This window comes from Giraffa tippelskirchi, chromosome 5, assembly GCF_054371585.1.
Source record: "Giraffa tippelskirchi isolate mGirTip1 chromosome 5, T2T-mGirTip1v1.2.pri, whole genome shotgun sequence".
NCBI lineage: Eukaryota > Metazoa > Chordata > Mammalia > Artiodactyla > Giraffidae > Giraffa > Giraffa tippelskirchi.
Window position 1 is genome coordinate 63,581,368 of NC_137279.1, and position 23,836 is coordinate 63,605,203.

The following is a 23,836-nucleotide window of genomic DNA, read 5'->3' on the forward strand; positions in this document are numbered from 1 at the left end:
GGCAAAAATACTGGAGTGGGGTGCCATTGCCTTCTCCAGGGGATCTTCCCGACCCAGGAATCGAACCCAGGTCTCCTGCACTGCAGGCAGATTCTTTACCAACTAAGCTATGAGGGAAGCCCTCATAGCTCAACTATATACGTCAATTAAAAAAAAGATCAGCATGCAGCTGATTTAGAACTGTATCTTGCCAAAAATGTAATATAAGTTATATAATAACATCAAGACTCACCTCACTTAGTAATCAGAGAAATGCAAATTGAAGAAGCAAAAATTTCCATTTAACAGCTCTTATATAGGTAACATTAAAACCCAATTATAAGATGAGAAACAAAAGAAACCGATAGTGCTCTGGATGAGTACAACTGCTTTCAAAAATAATCTGATAAAGTCTAAAAATCTTTAAGGGAGAACACAATTACAGGGAAGAAAACAAAGACATAGGCACCATGTGTCTTTCTATAACATCAAAAACATGCAAGAGGGTTCTACTCATTGCATGGGTGCAGAAATATGTATTAAATTCATAAACACATACACAGAAGGACAAACATAAATTTAACGTTGGTGCCTTACACTGAGGAAGTTGGAGATAAATGCCACTGGCAGGACCCTACCAGCCTAACACCGTCTACGATATTGATAAGAAAATCTAATAATATGGTGGATATGAATACATTTGTTATCTTGATCTTTACACACATATTCATGTTAAAATCTTTAAATATAAGCACATTTTGTAAAGTAGCCATTAAGTTTTTGACTGAACAAAAATAATTGAGCCCCTCATTTGTCTCAGTTAGACTTTAAGTTCACTTGGCCCAAAGGGTAGTGTGTATGGTTCAGGCCAGTAGGGAAGGATGGGTGGAGAAGGGTAAGCAGGTAAGCTGTAAAAACGTAAAAATATATTATATGTTTAGTGGTAAGTGGAAAAATATATAAAACAGAGATAAGGAGGCAGAGATTAATAAAGAATATTAAGTCTGTTCAGAGAAAGCCTTTGTGGTAAAAATGTCATTTTTATAAATGAAGAAGTGAGTGAGGGGAAAGCTTGGGGGAGATGGCTTAAAGAGAACAGCAAGTGCTAGGGTTTTGAAGAGGAAATGTTCGTCATTTTCAAGAAACATGAATCTGAAAGAGGCCACTGTGGCAGAAATGATTACATGCCACATCTTAGAAATCATTTCCAAAATTTAAAATTGTCATTAATAATGAAAACACACACCACATTTAAAGTTCTTTAAAAAATAATAATAGAAACATAAAATATGAAGCCTATTACAACCACAGGAATTTCATTTTGTGAAACAATTTGGTATTTTATTTTCCCCCAAACAAATAAGAAGGATCTTACTATGTTTTCACTGTATTTTTATGTAATATATGAGAAAAAGACTTTACCAAAAATTTACTGTTTAAAGTCAGTATGTTAGCTGTCCATTTAAACTTTGTTATAAAAACATAACTAGTAGGTGCTAAAAAAGCACTAATGAAAATTCACCCCAAATCAGTTTGTATGCATGTATTTTAATGAAATTAAGTGGTGTTGAATTTTGCTTCTGTTTTCCATGTAAATGCATTCAAATTCATATTTGTGCTGCAGAATTTGAAGTGTGCTTCAAGTACATTCAGAAGTGTCAAGAATGATGTATGGGAGAGACAACATCGAGATGTAAACAAACATAGAACTCTTTTGATCTCTTAGGGATTTGGAGAGCTGCAAATTTTGATGCAAGTCAAAACTATAATTTGAACACTGAGAAACAAAGATGGGATGGAATAAAAAAGAAGATTTAAAACCTAAAGGAACAGCAGCAGGACATCAAAGTAGCTTACAGACAAAACTAAATTTAGCATGAGGCCAAGGCAGAAAACTTCTTTCCCTTAAATATTTCTTCTCTATTAAAAAAAAAAAAGAATAACTAGGAACTCTTTATCAGAAACAAAGAAATTTCTTAAAATTATACATTATATAAACATTATAATACATACAAAATATGTTCCATCTAGTCATTTTATATTATATATATATATATGTGTATGTATGTATTATGGGCTTCCCTGGTGGCTCAGACAGTAACAAATTCTCCTGCAATGTGGGAGAGCTGCGTTCGATCCCTGGGTTAGGAAGATCCCCTGGACAAGGGAACAGCTACCCACTCCAGTATTCTTGCCTAGAGAATGCCATGGACAGAGGAGTATGAAAGGCTACAGTCCATGGGGTTGCAAAGTGTCGAATACAACTCAGCAACTTTCACTTATGTGTATTATATGTATACAAATTTACAGATAGATCATGGTAGATAAATAGAGATTAATGTGACAATGATAGAGACAGAGAGAAAGAGGAAGGAAGAAAGGAAGAGAAAAAGAAAGGAAGGAAAAAAGAAACTTTTAAACACTATTCGCCCCTATAGTCTGTATTCTATATCCTTTGACCAATGAATTTTGGAGCACAGTCCTTGGTTGTTAGACAGACCTGTGTTTGATTTTTGACTCTACGTTAATTAGAAATAATTTATTTGTATTGTATTCTTGTGCCTGCCAAAAAAATTAGCAGAAATTGTGAAACAAATTATCACAAACAGAAATCTAGTGTCTCAGATTTCTAAAGGACAGACATCTGAAGACAGTATCACTAGGCCACAATCAAGGTGTCTACAGGGTCACGTTCTTTCCAAAGGCCCTAGGGGACAATCCAACCCCTGCATCTTGCAGGTTCTTTTGGCTGCATGCAATCTGGCTTCTGGGTGTATCATTTTCATTTCTTTGTCTCTGTTTTTCATCTTACTTTCTCTTCTAGCAAATCCCTTCTCCCTGTCATAGGACATTGCGATTGCATTTAGAACCTGCCTGGATAATCTAAAATAACCTTTCCATCTCAAGATCCTTGATTTAATCATATTTTCAAAGCTCTTTTTCCTTATGATGTATTTATAGGTACCAGAAATTGGGACCAGATATCTTTATGGGGCCATTATTCTGACAAAATTGTAAAACAAGACAAAAAAAAAGCACAACACATTTCAAATGAAAATTAAGAAAGGAAACTTTACATCTCCTAAGAATACAAAAGAAGGCTGGCTCCAGACTAAGTGATTTGGAGGCCAGTGGTGTCATCAGAGTGGCAGCTTTGTGCAGAGGTGATTTTTTCATTCTGCTTTGCCAGGTAAGAGAACTTCAGCCTCAGGTTTCCTTCCTCATTAAATAAATAAATAATTAAGTAAAAATAAAAACAGCAAGTATGCTGCAACAGTTACCAACTATGTAGCATAGCCATGTCAGTCAACTCCAATCTCTTTGGCTTAAATCAGGAAATACACCCAGATCAGAATAAAACATTATGATCAATGGAAACTTGGTTTAAGTCACTAGGATTTCACCTGTGATCAGAGCTACCATTTAATTAATCATACCTAAATCACAGCCCAAATAGGACAGCTTAATTTGGCTCAAAGTAAAAGTGGCTCATATGATAAAGAATCTGTCTGCAAAGCAGGAGACCTGAGTTGGATCCCTGGGTCTGGAAGATCCACTGGAGAAGGGAATGGCTACTCACTCTAGTATTCTAGCTTGGGAAATCCCATGGACAGGGGAGCCTGGTGGGCTACAGTCCATGGAGTTGCAAAGGGTTGGACACAACTGAGCAACTAATACACACACATAGAAAACCTTTGTGTTTTCAGTTGGAGAAGGGAAAGAATGATGCTAGGGTGTAATCATTACATCAGACTCCCCAACTCCTGGGCCACCGACTGCTACCAGTCCATGACCTGTTAGGAACCAGGCTGCACAGCAGGAGGTGAGTGCAGAACAGTGAGCGAAGCTGCATCTGAATTTACAGCCACTCCCCAAGGCTTGCATCACCACCTGAGCTCTTCCTCCTGTCAGATCAGTGCCAGCGTGATGAATATAATGTGTTTGAATGATCATGAAATCACCCCCACCCCACTACCCTGGTCCATGGAAAAATTGTCTGCCATGAAACTGATCCCTGGTGCCAAAAGGTTGGGGACTGCTGTATTAGACTAAATGAGTAGTCTAATCATTTAACCACTAAGCCTTACTTTCCTCTTCCATAGAGTGGTGTGTTAAGTCATTGACCCATGTGTGTGCGCATGCTTGCTCAGTCCTGTCCAACTCTTTGTGACCTCACAAGCTGTGGCTTGCCAAGTTCCTCTGTCCAGGGAATTTTCAAGGCAGGAATATTAGAGTGGCTTGCCATTTCCTCCTTCAGGGGATCTTCCCAATCAGAGATCGAACCCATGTCTCTTGGGTCTCCTGCACTGGCAGGCAGATTCTTTATGACTGACCCTTAACCAGCCATTGACTCATCCTCAATGGTAACTAATCTGTCAGCTAGAGCATTATTACTGTCTTACAGGAGGACAACTGTTCCTGGAAATAATTGATAAAGGTTGTTCACCAAACTGACAAGAAACTTGCTTTATATACAGTTAAAATAGGCGATATTGTATATTAGATGTTACTGTTCAATATTAATGCTGCTGCTAAGTCGCTTCAGTCGTGTCCGACTCTGTGCAACCCCATAGACAGCACCCCACCAGGCTCCGCCGTTCCTGGGATTCTCCAGGCAAGAATACTGGAGTGGGTTGCCATTTCCTTCTCCAGTGCATGAAAGGGAAAAGTGGAAGTGAAGTCGCTCAGTCAATATTAATAAATATCTGAAATTAAATGCACTTTTCTGACTAAAAAAGAACTGGAGTCTTATGCAGCTGACCAGTTGACTTGTAATGGCTTGTAACTACCTTTCTAGGTAGCTTTTGGAAATGTATGTTTAATTCAGTGAACTGAGCTTCTAGAGATATCTTCAGGCTAGAAATAAAAATATAATTTTCCTGCTTGATTTCAGAAGCGATATTCAACAAGCCTTGTGCCTTTCATATCTGTGCTACAGAATCTGAAGTGCACTCAAACCATTCCTAAGGCATAGACAATGATATACAGATATAAACAAACACAGTGGATTTTTTTGTCACTTAGGACAATGAGCAATGATTATTAAACTTTATTTTTAAACAAGGATTTCTTTTACTTGTTCCACAATTTTTCTTTAATATAAAATAAAAATATTAATATAATTACAAAATTTTAAATAATATAATCTTAATTTATTTTAAAAATGTTGAATGCCTACTGTGTGCTACACAATGCCCTTAGTACTAGCAAAAGAGCAGGTTTTCTGATTTTGGGATAGATAGACAATTTAGCTCAAATGGTTCTCTCTCCCCCCCAAATGCTAATAAAATAAATAATTGAACATAAAATTACAAGAGACAATGTTCATTGGACTAGGAAATGAGGATCTTGACACATTTATATTACACCAACATTAGGAAAATGTCAACAAATTAAATGAAAGCAGCAAGGATGAGTTGATTTTTCCCCTTCCTGAAACATTATAGTTTGATGAAAAGTAACAGTAATAATATTTGCTGGTTACATTTTAAGTACTTGAGCATTAAGTGATGTAACAAGCTCTATGGCTATAATATTGTCATCCCTACTTTCACAATGCAAAAATTGGGGTACAGAGAGGCTAAAGAACTAGTCCATGGTCAGGACCAGGAAGAGACTGAGCTTCGAATACAAACTCAAAAAGCTGAATCCTAGTCTTCACTCAGTTATGCAGTATATGCTTTCCTGTGTAAGTCAGAGTTTGAGCAAGGAAGCAGGATGATTAAGAGTGATACAGAAGAGACTTAATGTAAGAAGTGATTACACTTCAGGCAACTGTGAAAGCCCTTAAAAAAATACTCTATGGAAGACGGTTACATCTGAGCCTGATGCTGGGCCTAGTGTCTCTACAGGTCAGTAGAAGTCATTAGATGAAATGAAAATTTGGATGTGAAGAAGAGGAGTATGATGAGCGCATGAGAACACAATGGAATCCATACCACTCTTCCTCTGCCTCCAACCTTGACTATGTGGAGACCAGCAGAAGGAGCTGGCACCCTTTACTGTGGAGCTCCTTGTGTTTCTGGCTTAAGACTCAAGGCAGCTGAAGCAGGAGATCCATGAGAGCTGAGGGGGCAGCAGCTTCCCCAAGCCTGCCAGACAAGTCTGCTGTTGTGTGACACTGTGTGCGAGTCACAGCACTGCCTGACATCCAACATCAAGCTTGAAAATGTAATTGTTGTTACTTAACCTACTTCTCTTAAATTTCATGCAAATATCCTTGTGGCCCATGCTAACCTAGAACTATGCAAAAAAGGGAAGTTATGAGAAATGTAGTCCAATCTTAGCTAAGTGATAATGATACAAAGTCATCATACCACATATAAGACAGACAGATTTTGAAGCAAAACTTAGATAAGACTTAATTTGAAGAAATATTCATAAACTTACTGGGAATGTTTGGAGCATTTCCTTTGGAATCCTTTCATCAAAGCAGCATGTTAGAATTTGAAGTCTACTACCTTGGGAGGCTACAAGCAACAGCAACCTACTACCCTCCAGAAGAAAATAGTTACACAGTGACTCAATCTCCCCATCCCATCTGGAAGGGTTCTTTTATGGTTTGCCAGGGTCTTGGAATAAGACCAGAAAAAAAACCATGTGGTCATATCCAAATTTGGAAGTTAGTTAAAATGAAAGTTTCGTTAAGAAAAATGACCCTCTTGTGAGTAGCTTTACTAAATAGATAATATTGTGAGGGAAATGTTCCATAGCACTGGGGAGTTGAGATCACAGAACTGGTAGTTGATTGGCCAGACTTCAATTTTAAATATGAAAGGACTAGACTAACATTACCGAGGACATTTAGGAAAGTAAAAATTACCATCAGCTTTGAAGCAAATTAAAATTTCTTTGTTTTAAATATAAAACAAAGTTTTAAAATAAATCATTCCAGAAATGCAAGAGACACAAGGACAGAAGAAGTTTTAAAAAGCTAGTTTATAGCTAGGAACTCTCAAGGAGCATTTGGAAGGATCTTACAAATATGGAATATTGTCTAAAAATTGTCACTTTTTCCTGAACCTCCAGAAACATTTACCACACTGCATTTCCAGTTTTCTCCAAACCTACCCACTGCCTTCTATCCTGTGCTTGTTGCCAAGCTGCAAAGTCAAAGTCAATTTTTTTATGGCAATAAACCTGTTCTATGTGGTAATCTGTGTGTCAGTTACATATTGGTGAATATCAAACCACCACAAGACTTAGTGGCTTAAAACAATGATTTACTATTTTCCATATTTCTTTATGTTGGCTGGTCTCAACTGGGCAGTTTTTCTGCTGCACATGTTACTGGTTGGGGTCATTCATATGTTTGTATTCATCTGGGAGATCACCTAAATTGGCTGTTAGCTGAAACATCTGGCTTCTACTCCAAATGGCCTCACGACAGAATAACCAAGAATTCTTTGTGTGTCCAAAATCTAAAAAGTAAAAACAGAGACTGTCAGTATTTTTTTAATGCCCACTGTCAAACTGTCACTTCCACCATATTTTACTAGTTAATGAAATTCACAATAAAATTCATGGAAAATTGAAACAGACTCATCTTCTTGAAAGAAAAAAGTAGCACGTACCTACAGAGATGGGAAGTGCAGTTGGCAAGCATTTCTATAGGCTAGAGTCAACAATGCTTTTCCTAAAGGACCAGATGGTAAACATTTTAGGTTTGAAGGCATCTGGTTTCTATCACTCACAACTATTTAATGCTGTTTTTACTATGCAAAAGCAGTCATAGATAATATATAGATGAATGGATGTGGCTATGTCCCAGTAAAACTTTGTTCACAGAAACAGGTAGTGTGCCTCTGGCTGTGGATACCTACCGTGATACTCTCTATGAAAGGAAGAGTTCTCATACTTAAGTAATTTACCTTCAAGAAATATGGATATATAGAAATGTTTATCTGTTTATAGGAATGAGAAAGCAGAATAATCCTAAATATTTATGAACAAACACAACTTACATAAAATCATGTAATGTCATATATTTAGATTTTTAAGTGAATATTCTCCCCACTCCTACTCTATGGTCAGAATACAAGTCCACACCCAATTGATGTTGGACATGGATATAATAATCATTTGAATTGAAGGAATGAATTTGGGAGTGACACTGTCTCCAGTTTGAGCAGCAATTTAAAAGACAACTCATGTTTCTCTTTCCTTTCTTGAGTAGCTTTGATTTTTTTGTTTGTTTGTTTTGTTTTGTTTCCTTTTTTTATTTTTTAAGTTTATTTATTTATCTATTTTTTTACTTTACAATATTGTATTGGTTTGCCATACATTGATATGAATCCACCATGGGTGTACATGCTTCCCTTCCAGAACCCCCAGTCCATCTCCCTCCCCATCCCATCCCTCTGGGTCATCCCAGTGCACCAGCCCCAAGCACCCTGTTTCATGCATCAAACCTGGACTGGCGATGAATTTCACATATGATAATTTACATGCTTCAATGGCATTCTCCCATATCATCCCACCCTCGCACTCTCCCATAGAGTCCAAAATACTGTTCTATACATCTGTGCCTCTTTTGCTGTCTCGCATATGGGGTTATCTTTACTGATTTACTAAATTGCATGTATATGTGTTAGTATACTGTATTGGTGTTTTTCTTTCTGGCTTACTTCACTCTGTATAATAGGCTATAGTTTCATCCACCTCATTAGAACTGATTCAAACATATTCTTTTTAATGGCTGAGTAATATTCCATTGTGTATATGTACCACAGCTGCCTTATCCATTCATCTAATGATGGACATCTAGGTTGCTTCCATGTCCTGGCTATTATAAACAGTGCTGCGATGAACACTGAGGTACATGTGTTTCTTTCAATTCTGGTTTCCTCGGTGTGTATGCCCAGCAGTGGGATTGCTGGGTCATATGGCCGTTCTATTTCCAGTTTTTTGAGGAATCTCCACACTGTTCTCCATAGTGGCTGTATTATTTTGCATCCCACCAACAGTGTAATAGGGTTCCCTTTTCTCCACACCATCTCCAGCATTTATTGCTTGTAGTCTTTTTGATAGCAGCCATTCTGACTGATGTGAAATGGTACCTCATTGTGATTTTGATTTGCATTTCTCTGATAATGAGTGATGTTGAGCATCTTTTCATGTGTTTGTTAGTGATCTGTATGTCTTTTTTGGAGAAATGTCTGTTTAGTTCTTTCGCCCACGTTTTGATTGGGTCATTTATTTTTCTGGAATTGAGCTGCAGAAGTTGCTTGCATATTTTTGAGATTAATTCTTTGTCCGTTGCTTCGTTTGCTATCATTTTCTCCCATTCTGAAGGCTGTCTTTTCACCTTGCTTATAGTTTCCTTTGTTGTGCAAAATCTTTTAATTTTAATTAGGTCCCATTTGTTTATTTTTGCTTTTATTTCCAATATTCTGGGAGGGGTGTCATAGAGGATCCTGCCGTGGTTTATGTCAGAGAGTGTTTTGCCTATGTTTTCCTCTAAGAGTTTTATAGTTTCTGGTCTTACATTTAGCTCTCTAATCCATTTTGAGTTTATTTTTGTTTATGATGTTAGAAAGTGTTCTAATTTCATTTTTTTACAAGTGGTTGACCAGTTTTCTCAGCACCACTTGTTAAAGAGATTGTCTTTTCTCCATTATATATTCTTGCCTCATTTATCAAAGATAAGGTGTCCATAGGTCCGTGGATTTATCTCTGGGCTTCTATTTTGTTCCATTAATCTATATTTCTGTCTTTTTGCCAATACCATACTGTCTTGATGACTGTGGCTTTGTAGTAGAGCCTGAAGTCAGGCAGGTTGATTCCTCCTGTTCCATTCTTCTTTCTCAAGATTGCTTTGGCTATTCGAGGTTTTTTTGTATTTCCATACAAACTGTGAAATTATTTGTTCTAGTTCTGTGAAAAATATCATTGGTAGCTTGATAGGGATTGCATTGAATCTATAGATTGTTTTGGGTAATATACTCGTTTTCACTATATTGATTCTTCTGATCCATGAACATGGTATATTTCTCCATCTATTTGTGTCCTCTTTGATTTCTTTCATCACTGTTTTATAGTTTTCTATATATAGGTCTTTTATTTCTTTAGGTAGATATATTCCTAAGTATTTTATTCTTTTCATTGCGATGGTGAATGGAATTGTTTCCTTAATTTCTCTTTCTGTTTTCTCATTGTTAGTGTATAGGAATGCAAGGGATTTCTGTGTGTTGATTTTATATCCTGCAAATTTACTATATTCATTGATTAGCTCTAGTAATTGTCTGGTGGAGTCTTTAGGGTCTTCTATGTAGAGGATCATGTCATCTGCAAACAGTGAGAGTTTTACTTCTTCTTTTCCAATCTGGATTCCTTTTATTTCTTTTTCTGCTCCGATTGCTGTGGCCAAAACTTACAAAACTATGTTGAATAGTAGTGATGAGAGTGGGCACCCTTCTCTTGTTCCTGACTTTAGGGGACATGATTTTAGTTTTTCACCATTTAGGATAATCTTTGCTGTGGGTTTGTCATATATAGCTTTTATTATGTTGAGGTATGTTCCTTCTATTCCTGCTTTTTGGAGGGTTTTTATCATAAATGGATGTTGAATTTTGTTAAAGGCTCTCTCTGCATCTATTGAAATAATCATATGGTTTTTATTTTTCTATTTGTTAATGTGGTTTATTACATTGATTGATTTGTGGATATTGAAGAATCCTTGCATCGCTGGGATAAAGCCCACTTGGTCATGATATATGATCTTTTTAATATGTTGTTGGATTCTGTTTGCTAGGATTTTGTTGAATAGCTTTGAAATACTATGAGGGAAACTTAAAATGTAGTGGTTTCTCCAACTAGGTTCTACAATGAGGAGACATGAGGAACAGAATGTTCCAGAACTGACTTACAGCCTAGGGCTGAGACTAGCCAAGTGCAAATCATCCACAGACCTCAGCACCAAAAAGAAATGTTTGTGCCTGTAAGCTACTGAATTTTTAGAAGTCTGTGAGACAAAGTTATTAGAAAAGATCTTATAAATATGCAAGGGACCTATTAAAATTTCTGTTTTGGATTATATATTGATTGAAAGCAAATTATGACTGAAAATTAGATTTGGAAAAGCTATTTTGTGATTAAATTTATAAATAATCTTTTTTATTATGATTGCCATCATGGCTGTCACTGGTTAGGAGAGATAATATGTGCTTCATATAATTTTTTGAGTATTTTCTTTCTAGATTATTCTAAATTAAGCATTGCTTCACTGATTAAAAAATTATTTCAATACCTCTACTTTTCCTTTCTAATTCTCACCTTAAAATTTACCTGAGAAAGGTAAGGAAGATAGTGAAACTATAGTAGAAGCATCTATGCATAGCAGAATAAAAATCCTCTATATAAAAATACTGATGAATATTATAATTATATGAATATTATACCACATAAAAGTTCAATAAATCACTTTAAAATATCAAATAATAATATGCTATTTGGGTCTTCTAATAAATTGAAGCAATACTGTTTGAAAAGCATATGCTTTGCTATTAAAGGTCTAATTTGTATTGTTTCTATAGAAAGCACCATATTTATTTTGGACAAAAAGCTTTATAAGAGACAACTCAAGTTCATACTAATTGTATTCTTACAAATTAAAAGTCTGACAGACATCTATGACACGATACAGCTTTGGTTTCCTTACTTTTGTATATATCCACATGTGCTAACATTGCCATCCCACCATAAGGAATTAGATGTAACCTTAAGACATAACTCCAAGCTTCTGAGTATGTAATAATGTTCAGATACTAATAAGCATCATCCCTAATATGCATAAAACCTTAGCATATTTGCATCATTCTCCACAACTAATACAAAATTAATGGTTTCAAAGATAGGTTACTATGTTCAAGTAAATCCAAGTAGAGATTCAAAACCAGCTATGTCTGATTCTGTAGTGCATGCTTCTAGTAATATAATACCTAGTTTCTAAAATAGTACGTAATTGTACAAGGTAAAATATATGATAAAGATTTTTGACTTGTTTAAAGCAAAAACTAATGGAAAATTTGATGTGCATTATGAACATTCTGTTAGAGTGACTGCTTTGATGGCTCTAATTAATAGTCTCTCTGTTTCCACATCCCTTGTCTGGTACCTTTGAAGTCCCTACACATTCTGATTCTGGAATGAACTTGGAATTTAGTTTGGCAAATAGAATGTTATGGAAAGGATGCTGTGATATTTCTGAGTCTAGACCTCAAGATGTTCTGTTTTTCTGCTTGAAGTAGCTCTCTCTGTCATGGCCAACTTGCCTCTGCCATGAGAACCTTGCCTCTGCCATCCTTGCCCAAGAATGCTTGGGCTGCCTTGTTGAGGATGAGTCAATACGTGGAGGAGAGCCAAAGCCTCCCTCAAAACAGCCAGTCAACCTTGAATAGCATAGCTACCTACCCCCATCTCTTCAGGAAAATGGGAAACATCAAGGGTGTATTCTGCCCAAAGATGGGCACAGTAAAGGATAAAAATAGTAGAGACCTAGTATACGCTGAAGAGATAAAGAAGAGATAGAAAGAAAATAGAGGAGAATTATAAAATAGATCTTATTGAGCCAGATTACTATGATGGTGTCACACAGAGCCAGACATTTCAAAGTGCAAAGTCAAGTGGAGCTTAAGAAACACTGCTGTTAATAAAGCTAGTGGATGTATGGAATTCCAGCAGACCTATTCAAGTCCCTAAAGGATGATGCCATCAAGGTTTAGTATTCATTATGTCAGCAAATCTGGAAGACCCAGCAGTGGCCACAGGACTGGAAAAGATCAATCCTCATCCCAATCCCCAAGAAGGGTAGTACCAAAGAATGTGCTAACCATTGGACAATTGCACTCATATCCCATGCTAGTAAGGTCATGCTTAAAAACTTGCATGCTAGGCTTCAGCATTACGGAAACCAAGAACTTCCAGATGTCTAAGCTGTGTTTAGAAAAGGAAGAGGAACTAGAGATCAAATTGCCAACATCCACTGGATTGTAGAGAAAGCAAGATAATTTCAGAAAAAAAAATCTATCTCTGTTTCATCAACTACACTAAAGTCTTTGACTGTTCAGTCATGACAAACTGTGGAAAGCTCTTAGAAAGATGGGAACATCAGACCAGCTTACCTGTTTCCTGAGAAACCTATATGCAGGTCAAGAAGCTACAGTTAGAACGCTGTATGCAACAACTGATTGGTTCAAGATCTAGAAAACAGTAAGACAGGGCTGTCTGCTGTCACCCTGTTTGTTTAACCTATACACTGAGCACATCAAAAGAAATGCCTACCTAGATGAGTTACAGTCTGGAATCAGGATAGGTGGGAGAAACATCAACAACCTCAGATATGTGGATGATACCACTCTAATGGCAGAAAGCGAAGAGGAAATAAAGGGCCTCTTAATGAGGGTGAAGGAAGTGAGTGAAAGAGCCTAAGTCTAAATATTAAAAAAAGCAAAATCATGGCATCTGGCCCCATCACTGCATGGAAAATAGAAGGGTAAAAGGTGGAAGTAGTGACAGCTTTCCTCTTCTTGGGCTCCAAAATCACTGCGGACAGTGACTACAGCCATGAAATCAGAAGAGGATTGCTTATTGGCAGGAAAGCGATGACAAACCTAGACAATGTGTTGAAAAGCAGAGACATTACTCTGCTGACAAAGATCCATATAGTCAAAGCTATGGTCGTCCCAGTGATCATGAATAGTTGTGAGAGCTGGACCATAAAGAAGGCAGAATGCCAAAGAATTGATGCCTTCGAACTGTGGTGCTAGAGAAAACTCTTGAAAGTCCCATGGACAGCAAGGAGATCAAACCAATCAATCTTAAGGGAGATCAACCCTGAATAGTTACTGGAAGGACTGATGCTGAAGCTGAAGCTCCAGAATTTTTGTCATCTGATATGGATGGATGACTCACTGGAAAAGTCTCTGATGCTGAGGAAGATTGCAAGCAGAAGGAGATGAGGGCATCAGAGGATGAGATGGCTGGACAGCATCACTGATGCAATGAACATGAACTTGAGCAAATTCCAGGAGATGGTGAGGGACAGGGAAGCCTGGAGAGCTGCAGTCCATGGGGTCGCAAAGAGTCAGACATGGCTGGGTAACTGAACAACAACAACAACAACAACCTATTCCCAGCCCCCATAGCTTGGGAGCAGAGTGTCAAAACCAGATGATCTCTAATTGGGATTTCTATCATAATTAGTGATGTTGAACATCCTTTCTTATGCCTGTTAGTCATCTATATATCTTTATACAAAAAGTTATAGGATAGTCTATTTTTCCTTTTTTCCTTAAGATTGTTTTGGCAATTTGGGGTCTTTTGTGGCTTATTTCAGGATTATTTGCTCTAATTCGGTGGAAAATGCCATGTGCTTTTTTTTTTTTTTTTAAGTAGGTATTTGCATTACATCTGTAGACTGCTTGGGGGCAGTATGGCCATTTTAGCTATATTAATTCTTCTAATCCAAAAGCATGGGATATCTTTCCATTTACTTGTATCAAAAATGAGATAGCACCTCACATCTGTAAGAATGGCCACCACCAAAATGTGGACAAATAACAAATGTTGAAGAGGATATAGAGAAAAGGGAACCCTTGTACACTGTCAGTGGGAATGTAAATTGGTGCAGCCACTCTGGAAAACTGTATAGAGATTCCTCAAAAAAACTAAAAACATAATTACCATGTGTGTGTGCTAAGTCGCTTCAGTTGTGTCCAATTCAGTGCAATCCTACGGACTGTAGCCTGCCAGGCTCCCCTGTCCATGGGATTCTCCAAGGCAAGAGTACTGGAGTGGGTTGTCATGCCCTCCTCCAAGGGATCTTCCCAACCCAGGGATTGAAATTCCGTCTCTTATATCTCCTGCCTTGGCAGACAGGTTCTTTACTACTAGCACCAGCTGGATCTAGCAATTCCACTTCTGGGTATGCACCCAGAAAATATGAGGGCACTATTTCAAAAACATACCTGCTTAAGGATATTATTTGCAATAGCCGAGACCTGGAAGCAACCCAAGTGCCCATCAACAGATGATTGTATTAAGATGTTACTCACACCAGAATATCACTCAGCCAGAGAAAGAAGGAAGTTCTACCATTTGCAGCTATGTGAATGGATGAACCTAAAGAATATTATGCTTAATGAAATAAGTCAGAAAAAGGCAAAATTGTATGTTATCACTCATATGTCTAAATCTCTCTCTCTCTATATTTATATATATAATATATATGCAATGAATATATACGCAAAACAGAAAGACTCACAAATATAGAAAGCAAACGTGGTTACCAAAGAGGACAGGGAAGGAAGGAAGGATAAATTAGGGGCATGGGATTAACAGATATAAGCTGCAATGTATAAAATAGTATGTGACAAGAAAATGCTGAATAGCACAAGGAATTATAGCCATTATCCTGTAATAACTTACAATGAAGTATAATCTACAAAAATATTGAGTCACTACACTCCATGCCCAAAACTAATACAATATTGAAAATCAATTGTATTTCAATGAAAAAAAAGAAAAAATCAGATGAATTGTCTTGCCGAATCCAGTCTAAATGCAAACCTGCTAGCAATGGAGTGACAAGATCAAGATGACAAAGTAGGTCATTCCTGATTTTTAGTTCCCGTCATCAAAAGATCAGCTAGCAAGTATCCATAGACTAAACATCAATATGAAAATCCTGGAACACAGGAGAGAAGCTGAAGCACTGCCTTGATCCAGAGACTGAGACAGGCAAGAATAATGGCATTAGAAGCATGAGAGGCAGGCAGAGTGCCAAACCACGGGTTTCTCCAGTAGGAAATAGAGAGCCCAAGGACATTCAGAACCCCTGCACTGTGGGTCACTTCCTGGGAGGCCCACTCAGGTCTTGTCCCATAGGGATAGAGGGTGGATTTGAGGAACTTGACTACTGGAGATCAGATTGGGATGGAGAAGGAGAAGGAGGCTAGGACCAGCATGTAGACCTCAGCAGGCTGCCTTTCTCTGTTCATCTGCTCCAGAGTGGACATCCCAGGCAGTACCCTGCAGGACTATAGAAATGAGTTGATGAATCAATCTGGCCAAGCATCTTGAGATATAGTTATGCTTGATTTGCATCCACAATCAAAGAACCATAGACGCCCTAGAGCCTTTTCTATCACCTTGCCTGGGAAAGACAGCAAATTTGCAGTGCTTCCTACTGCTGAATATAGTCCTAAGTTTTACCCAATCATGGAGCCTAACCAAACGACCTGAGAGGTGACATGGCTCATCCAACAAGCATGGTTAAAGTGGCACCAGAGCAGAGAGCCCAACCAGTGGGTCTATCCATGTGCAGAGACAAGATGGTGGCCCTGTTTGGCCAGAGAGCCCAGTAAGAAGATTTGCCTGATTCAAGCCTCAACCAACAAGCCAAACTGGCCTCGGAGCCAGTTCTGCAGCCCCAACAGGACGGAGAAGCAAATTCAAAGCCCAGTCCACTGGGTAATGTATAGCCCCCAGTACAGTCTGGCTTGGGAACTTGCTGGAGCAACTGGGAGCACCATGTCTGATCCTCCAGCCACATTTAAAGCAGTGTCAGAGTAGTTCTGCTTGTTTTGGGTCCCCAGCTAATCAGCCAAACCAATTTGGAACCTGTTCCACCCACTCAGGCAAGGTTTGTGGCCCAGCTTCATGTTGAGCATTGCTTTCAGTACCATTTAACCAGGAAATCTGACTAGAACACATGGGAGGCTTGCTGCAGTGTCCAACCAGAGGACCTGTTAGCAGTTCTGCTCCTCTTCAGAGCCCAGCTTATGGTCCTACCTGGCCAAGGAGTTCAGTGGGCAGATATGCCTGATTTGGGTCCACAGCCAACAAGCCCTACAAGCTATGAAGCCTGATTACCTAACCCATGATTGCAATCAAATTCAAAGGCCCACTTAAGGCTAAATATAGCTTCCAGCCCTGTCTAACCAGGAGGCCTAACCACAGTGTCTAGAAAGCTGTGATTTTTTTTTTTCTTTATCTCTGCCAACAATGGCACCCAAGTGGAAAATTCTATCCATCTACATTGGGCCTGGCTGGCCAAGAGCTTCATGGAAATTCTGCCTGATATGGATCCCAAGATATTCAGAAGTAATAGTCATGGAGCCTCTTCTATAGCCCCACCCATGTAGGAAAGCAAATTCACAGCCCTGTCCAGCTACTGAGTGTAGCATCTAATCTCATCCAACTAGGAAGCCTGAGTGGAGAACCCAAGCATCTGCAGAGACTATCATAGCCACTCTTGAGCAGGCAATCCAGCCAGCAGTCCTATCCAAGAGCTCTTAGCAAGGAGCATGCACCTAAACTCATAGCTCAGGCAGTGATGTCACCAAATAGAGACCCCAATAGCAAGTTGTACCTGTGCAAGGATGCTACCAGTAGACTCATCCAAAACTGCAAGCTGAGTTGACTGGTCAAAAGGACTGTCTCTGCTGAAGCCAAACTGTAAAGTGTGGAAGAGGAGACTGCTTACCCAAATGCATACATACCAAGGCAAGGAATCATGAGTCATGAAAGATCGGGTAAATATGACACCACAGAAGAAAAATAAGTTCCAATAACTGGCCCTAAAGAAATGATTTATGAACTTTCTGACAAAGAATTTAGAATAATCCTCTTAAATAAGTTGTAAGCTAAACAAGGACAAACAAAATTGAGAAAACAATGCATGGTTAAAATGAGAAGTTAAATAAAGAAACAGAAACCATTAAAAAAGAAACCCTAGAGTTTAAGAAGTCAATAATTAAACTGAAGAAGTCAACAGAGAGCAACTCAACCAAGAAGAAGAAAAACCAGTGAAACTCAAAAAAAAAGTCATTTGGAATTATTAAGTTAGAGAAGTAAACAAACAAACAAAAGAACAAGAAAAGAGAAAAGAAAAGTTGTGGAGTTTACTGAACTTATGGGACACAAATAAAGGGAACAATGTACACAGTATGGGGATCTCAAAAGGGAAAGAGATAAAGAGACGGACAGAAAGTATAGTTAAAGCAATAATAGTTGAAAACTTCCCAAACCTAGGGAGAGAAATGGACATTGAAATTCATGAAACTCCAAAGACTCCAAATAGGTTAAACCAAAGGGGCTACACCAAGATACATTATAATTAAATTTTCATGAGTCACAGGGAAAGAGAGGACATCACACTAAGTAAAATAAATCAGACAAAGACTTACACTGCATGAGCACATGAAATTCATGAAACTCCAAAGACTCCAAATAGGTTAAACCAAAGGGGCTACACCAAGATACATTATAATTAAATTTTCATGAGTCACAGGGAAAGAGAGGACATCACACTAAGTAAAATAAATCAGACAAAGACTTACACTGCATGAGCACATTTTTATGTAGAATCTGAAAACAAACAATCAAACATAAAAAAGGGAACAGATTGATAATCACCAGAGGTGAGAGACAGGAGATGGGATAAATGGATGAAGGTGTGCAGATTCCCAGCTGCAAGATCAATACATTCTGAAGATATAATGTATAGTATGGTGAAATATGTATATAACGTACGCGTGTGCTAAGTAACTTCAGTCGTTAGTTCATTCTGACCCTCTGGGATCCCATGGACTGTAGGCCACCAGGCTCCTCTGTCCATGGGATTCTCTAGGCAAGAATACTGGAGTGGGTTGCTGTGCCCTCCTCCAGGGGATCTGGAGGTTCAATCCCAACCCAGGGATTGAACTTGCAGCTCTTATGTCTCCTGCGTTGGCAGGTGGGTTCTTTACCACTAGTGCCACCTCAGAAGCCTCATATAATGTATAGTGTGATGAACTCCAGGAGATAGTGAAGGACAAGGAAGCCTGGCATGCTGCAGTCTATGAGATTGCAGAGTCAGACATGACTTAGCAACTTAACAACAAAATGGTAAACTAGAGTTAGCAACACTGCACTGTATATTTGAAAATTGCTAACAGAGTGGACCTTAAAAGTTCTCATCACAAGAAACAATAATTTTAAGTATGTGAGGTGATGGATATTAACATTGCAGCAATCATTTTCCAATGTACACATATATCAAATCATTATGTTATGCACTAAGTTATATCTGAGTAAAACTGGAAAAAAATCCTCATGAATCATGAGCTTGGTAAACAATTGATAAAAGTCACTTTTTTGGAGGAAGGATGTTAATTAAAAGGATGTACTGAAGAGGAAAATTCTGGAAATGTATTTTCCTACTAACAAATATTGAAAATTATTCTTTTAAGAAATGGTCACAAATTCAAAGTATATTCAAAAAACTGTTTTTATTCTGATAATATTTTGTACTTTTTTTGAAGTCAAATAAGATCTATCAAAGGACATAAAAATCTTGGGACTGCTACAGAATGTATGTATATGTCTATGTGTTTTGAAAATGCACAAAATTATTAAAGAAAGAAAGGTTTTTTAAGTTAAATATGGCCATGAAATAAAACTAAAAATAAAACATAAAACCTTCTGAAGTCTTCTGGGAATTTCAAATAATGTAATTTTTATTTATTTTCCAAAAGCTATATATTAAAGAAGGGAGCTACCCTTGTGTGTGTATATATATATATATATATATATATATATACACACACACACACACACACACAACGGAGAAGGCAATGGCAACCCACTCCAGTACTTTCACACTCATGTAAAACCCCATGGACGGAGGAGCCTGATAGGCTGCAGTCCATGGGGTCGCTAAGAGTCGGAAACGACTGAGAGACTTCACTTTCACTTTTCACTTTCATGCATTGGAGAAGGAAATGGCAACCCACTCCAGTGTTCTTGTCTGGAGAATCCCAGGAACAGGGGAACCTGGTGGGCTGCCGTCTATCACGTCGCATAGAGTCGGACACGACTGATGCGACTTAGCAGCAGCAGCAGCATTTTTATTAAAAAGTTTCACATATTTCAATTACTTAGGTCTGGCATATACATAAGTATGCAATAAAATGTATATTGCTTTGCATTCGGACTTTGGCTTTTATCCTTTCTTTAGTTGTTATTTTCTTGGTCAGACTTGCTGCTTTTTAACTATGAGCCAATCCCCTATTGTAAGGAAAGCTGCTGGTTTCAAACTGTACCACCCAGCAACCCTTAGATGCAATACAGCTGAGATCAGCTGAGTATAGCCAGTATTACCTGACTTCAAACACAGAATTTATGATCCTATGATAGTAATTTTTAAAATATTTTTTAAGCCACTAAGTTTAATGCTTTTTTTTTAAGAACAACAATAGCTAATTGATGAAAACTTTTTTAGACTTATCAACTAAAATTTTTGATAAAGATTTAATTACAAGCAAATAAGCTTCCCTCTTTAAAATTATTTTTACAGTTTTCACACGTTCAGTTAATGTTACCATCATCCACTAAGACTTCTTGAATTTACTGGTAGTTACCCTTGCAACTCTCATCTATCATAACTACAAGTCCTATTTACTCTATGCTTGGTATATGTGACATACAATTTTACCTCTCAGGATCTGAAATGCTGCCACATGCCATATCTAATCTCTTAGAAATTCATTTTTTCTTCAAAATATATGCATAATCTTATTATTGTTCATCACTTCCCATACTGTTAAACTCTTCAAGGGACTGTCGTCTCCTGCCTGCATTGCTCATGTAGATTGGCAGTGGTTTTCCATGCTTCTACAACTGATACTCAATATTCTATTCATAGGAAAGTTGCAAAAATGATACTTTATACCATAAGTCAGATTATGTCTGTTGTCTTCCTTGGCTTCCCACATCATGTTATAGGTAACAGAAGCATATTCATCACACACACACGTAGGAATTATGTCTCTGTAATTAATAAGCTAAGGCTAAGCTACATTTATCGGAGAAGGCAATGGCATCCCACTCCAGTACCCTTGCCTGGAAAATCCCATGGACGGAGGAGCCTGGTAGGCTGCAGTCCATGGGGTCAAGAAGAGTCGGACACGACTGAACAACTTCACTTTCACTTTTCACTTTCATGCATTGGAGAAGGAAATGGCAACCCACTCCAGTGTTCTTGCCTGGAGAATCCCAGGGACGGCGGAGCCTGGTGGGCTGCCGTCAATGGGGTCGCACAGAGTCGGACATGACTGAAGCGACGCAGCAGCAGCAGCAGCAAGCTACATTTATAACCAGGCACACAGTTGTGGATTATACTACTATATACTACATATACTACTAGAATATACTACTAGTTGGAATATAAATTTCACACTCATACCCAATTGATATGTATCTGTGTTTATATGTGTTTATTCCCTGTATAGTCTTCCTTTTATATGGAAATGCTTTATGTAAATCAGATCAAAGTGGATTCATTCTGGTTGATAGGAAGGAAATGCGATGGAATAGAATAAAATTCTCCTTCCTCTCATCCATCAGAAACTTCTGATATAATTCTATTGAGCCCTTGGTCTTCTGAGAAACACCTTAGAGATCCACTAATTTGAAGAACAATAAATAAATATAATATGTGATGAATACATCTGATAGAGAAAAAAATTATAGCATCTAATGTGCAAAAGACGTAACTCTAAGATGCATTAAAAGTCATAGTACCAGTTTTTACATTACCTCATCATCACTGCAGCGGAGAACAAACCAGAATCCTTATGAATTTGCTTTGTAAATTACTCTCAAATACAAAATCGCTTCACAAGTTTGTTTTATCTTTATAAATACACTGGGCTGTGGAGGCTGAAGATAATGACCTACAATGGGATGCATCTTTGGCTTCTATCTTTCTAAAGAATGGCTCTAGTTCTTAACTTTTTATAATAGCAAATCATTGGAAATATTTTAATAGCTGCATTTTTACAGTCTCTTCCACACCACTTTGCAAATACAGTCTCTTAGTATTAGGTTGAAAGAGGTAGGATGTAACAAGGGCGGGAACATGCCTGAATTAGCCCTGTGGTGACAGTTCTCTGATCATTTACAAATCTTGGCCCAGGGAGTTAAAATTTAACAAGTGGAGTAGTAAATATAGAAGATTGCTTTGAAAAATGAAATCCCTGTAGAGCAGGATTTGTAAGAATCTGAAGGAAATTTACATTTCAACACATTGTTCATTTCTACTTCCTATGGAAGACTCTCACAGAACAATTGCACTTTTCAGAGTTCTTTGCTTTAGTTTGAGTCAGTGACAAAAGTCCTGCTGCTAAGCCACGTTATCAGAACATTTTGAAAGGACATTCACATAGTCCAAAGTCACTTTGTTAAATAACACCCTTTACAAATTGGTGCTGTAAGAAAAAAATTAAAAACTCTGGATTTTGTTAATCATGATTCAATATCCTCAAAGGATTTCAGCTTTTATTTATGTAATTTATAAGATCATTTAGGGACATTGTTTTTTTTCTTTTCTTAATATGGAAAACTGATAAATGATCTCTTTATATGCATTTCATCAGTTGTATGTTAAAATTCTGTGAGGAATTGTATATATGTAGATGTTCTGTGAAACTTGCAAAACGTAGTCTTCAAGGTTAAAATTTTGTCAGTCTCTAAAAATTAGACTACCATATTCACTGAAGTAGAGTATCACTTATCATTCACAAACCATGCCATTTCCTTATAGAAAAAAGGTACCTGAACATTGTAAAGAGTTATTCTCTGTGCAAAATCTTATGCATATTAATATGTATGTAGCAATCATTATGTTCAGTGATATAGTGTAAATTCCCTCTTGGTATGTTTAACATTCAGTTCTATTCTTTAACTATTTTCATGTCTCCCTTTACTTGCCAATAAAACATATGATTTGCATTATAGCAATTACCTGTTTCAAAATTCCAAGTAAATGTTCTAAATCTACTAAATGTACCATAGCATAGTCCTACCACTTTAGAATATTAGAATTGGAAGAGTACAGAAAGGGTAACTAGACTACTTCCACACATGTGAAATTATCTCCAACATTTCAGATATTTATTCAGCTTCTATTTGAATCTTTTCAATGATGCATAACTATCTGGATGATAAGATATTTTATTACCCTTTTTGAATAACTGTGATTATTTCCAAAAATCTTTTTTTTTATATTAGAGTGAAAACTTCCTATGCTTTTCACTATTGCTCCTAGATGTCTCTAGAATCATGTAATTCTTCAAATGTGATAAAAATCTGTGTATTCAAAGACGATTGTACAAAATACTTGTGACATCTTAATTCATAATAGATAAACTCTAGAAACAGCCCAAATGCCCACAAAAAATAAATGGATTAATGATATGTACATTATTTATATAATGAGAAACAATTCAGCAATAAAATAAATGAACTACTAATAAAAGGAATGATATAAATGATTTCAAATACATTTTGTTGAATAATAGAAACAGGATACAGAAGTACATAATGTAAAGTACCTTGGATATGAAATATAAAAACTTCATATCCTTATGGTGATAGAAGTAAGAAAATGGTTGCCTCGGGGACTGTGGAGAAAAATGCCTAGAAATGATACAAATAAAAACTTTCTAGAAATCCATTTGTTTCAGGTCAACAATAATCAAATGCTGGTATTAAAAAATGATCAATGATCTTCTGTAAAATATAATGAGCAGTAAATGTTTAACAATGTTTCAAAAGTCATGAGTCTTTAAGGAAATCTGCTGCAGTTGGAAGTTGGCAATATCTCATCACACTTGATTCTCAGTCCAAACTACCTCATTTATTCACACAAAGTACAACAAAAAACTTGGATGAAAGATTAACTTTCAGCACGACACTTAAAATAATCAAATGCATCATGGAAACTGGTTTCTCACAGTCTGAATCTGAGAGTAATAGCTTTGTATCAAAATTAAAGTTAAAATTTGTCCAGTATTAACTAATATACCTCCAAAAG

At 37.2% G+C, this 23,836-nt stretch overlaps 1 long non-coding RNA gene across 1 annotated transcript in view; it reads right to left on the reverse strand.

Moving 5' to 3' along the window:
- Nucleotides 1-7,185: 7,185 nt before the first annotated feature.
- The window catches only part of LOC145505092 (uncharacterized), a 72,080-nt gene continuing 55,429 nt past the window's right edge, over nucleotides 7,186-23,836 (reverse strand). The window contains exon 3 of the long non-coding RNA XR_014052834.1: nucleotides 7,186-7,400. This is a non-coding gene — a long non-coding RNA (uncharacterized LOC145505092). The remainder of the gene's footprint in view (nucleotides 7,401-23,836) is intronic.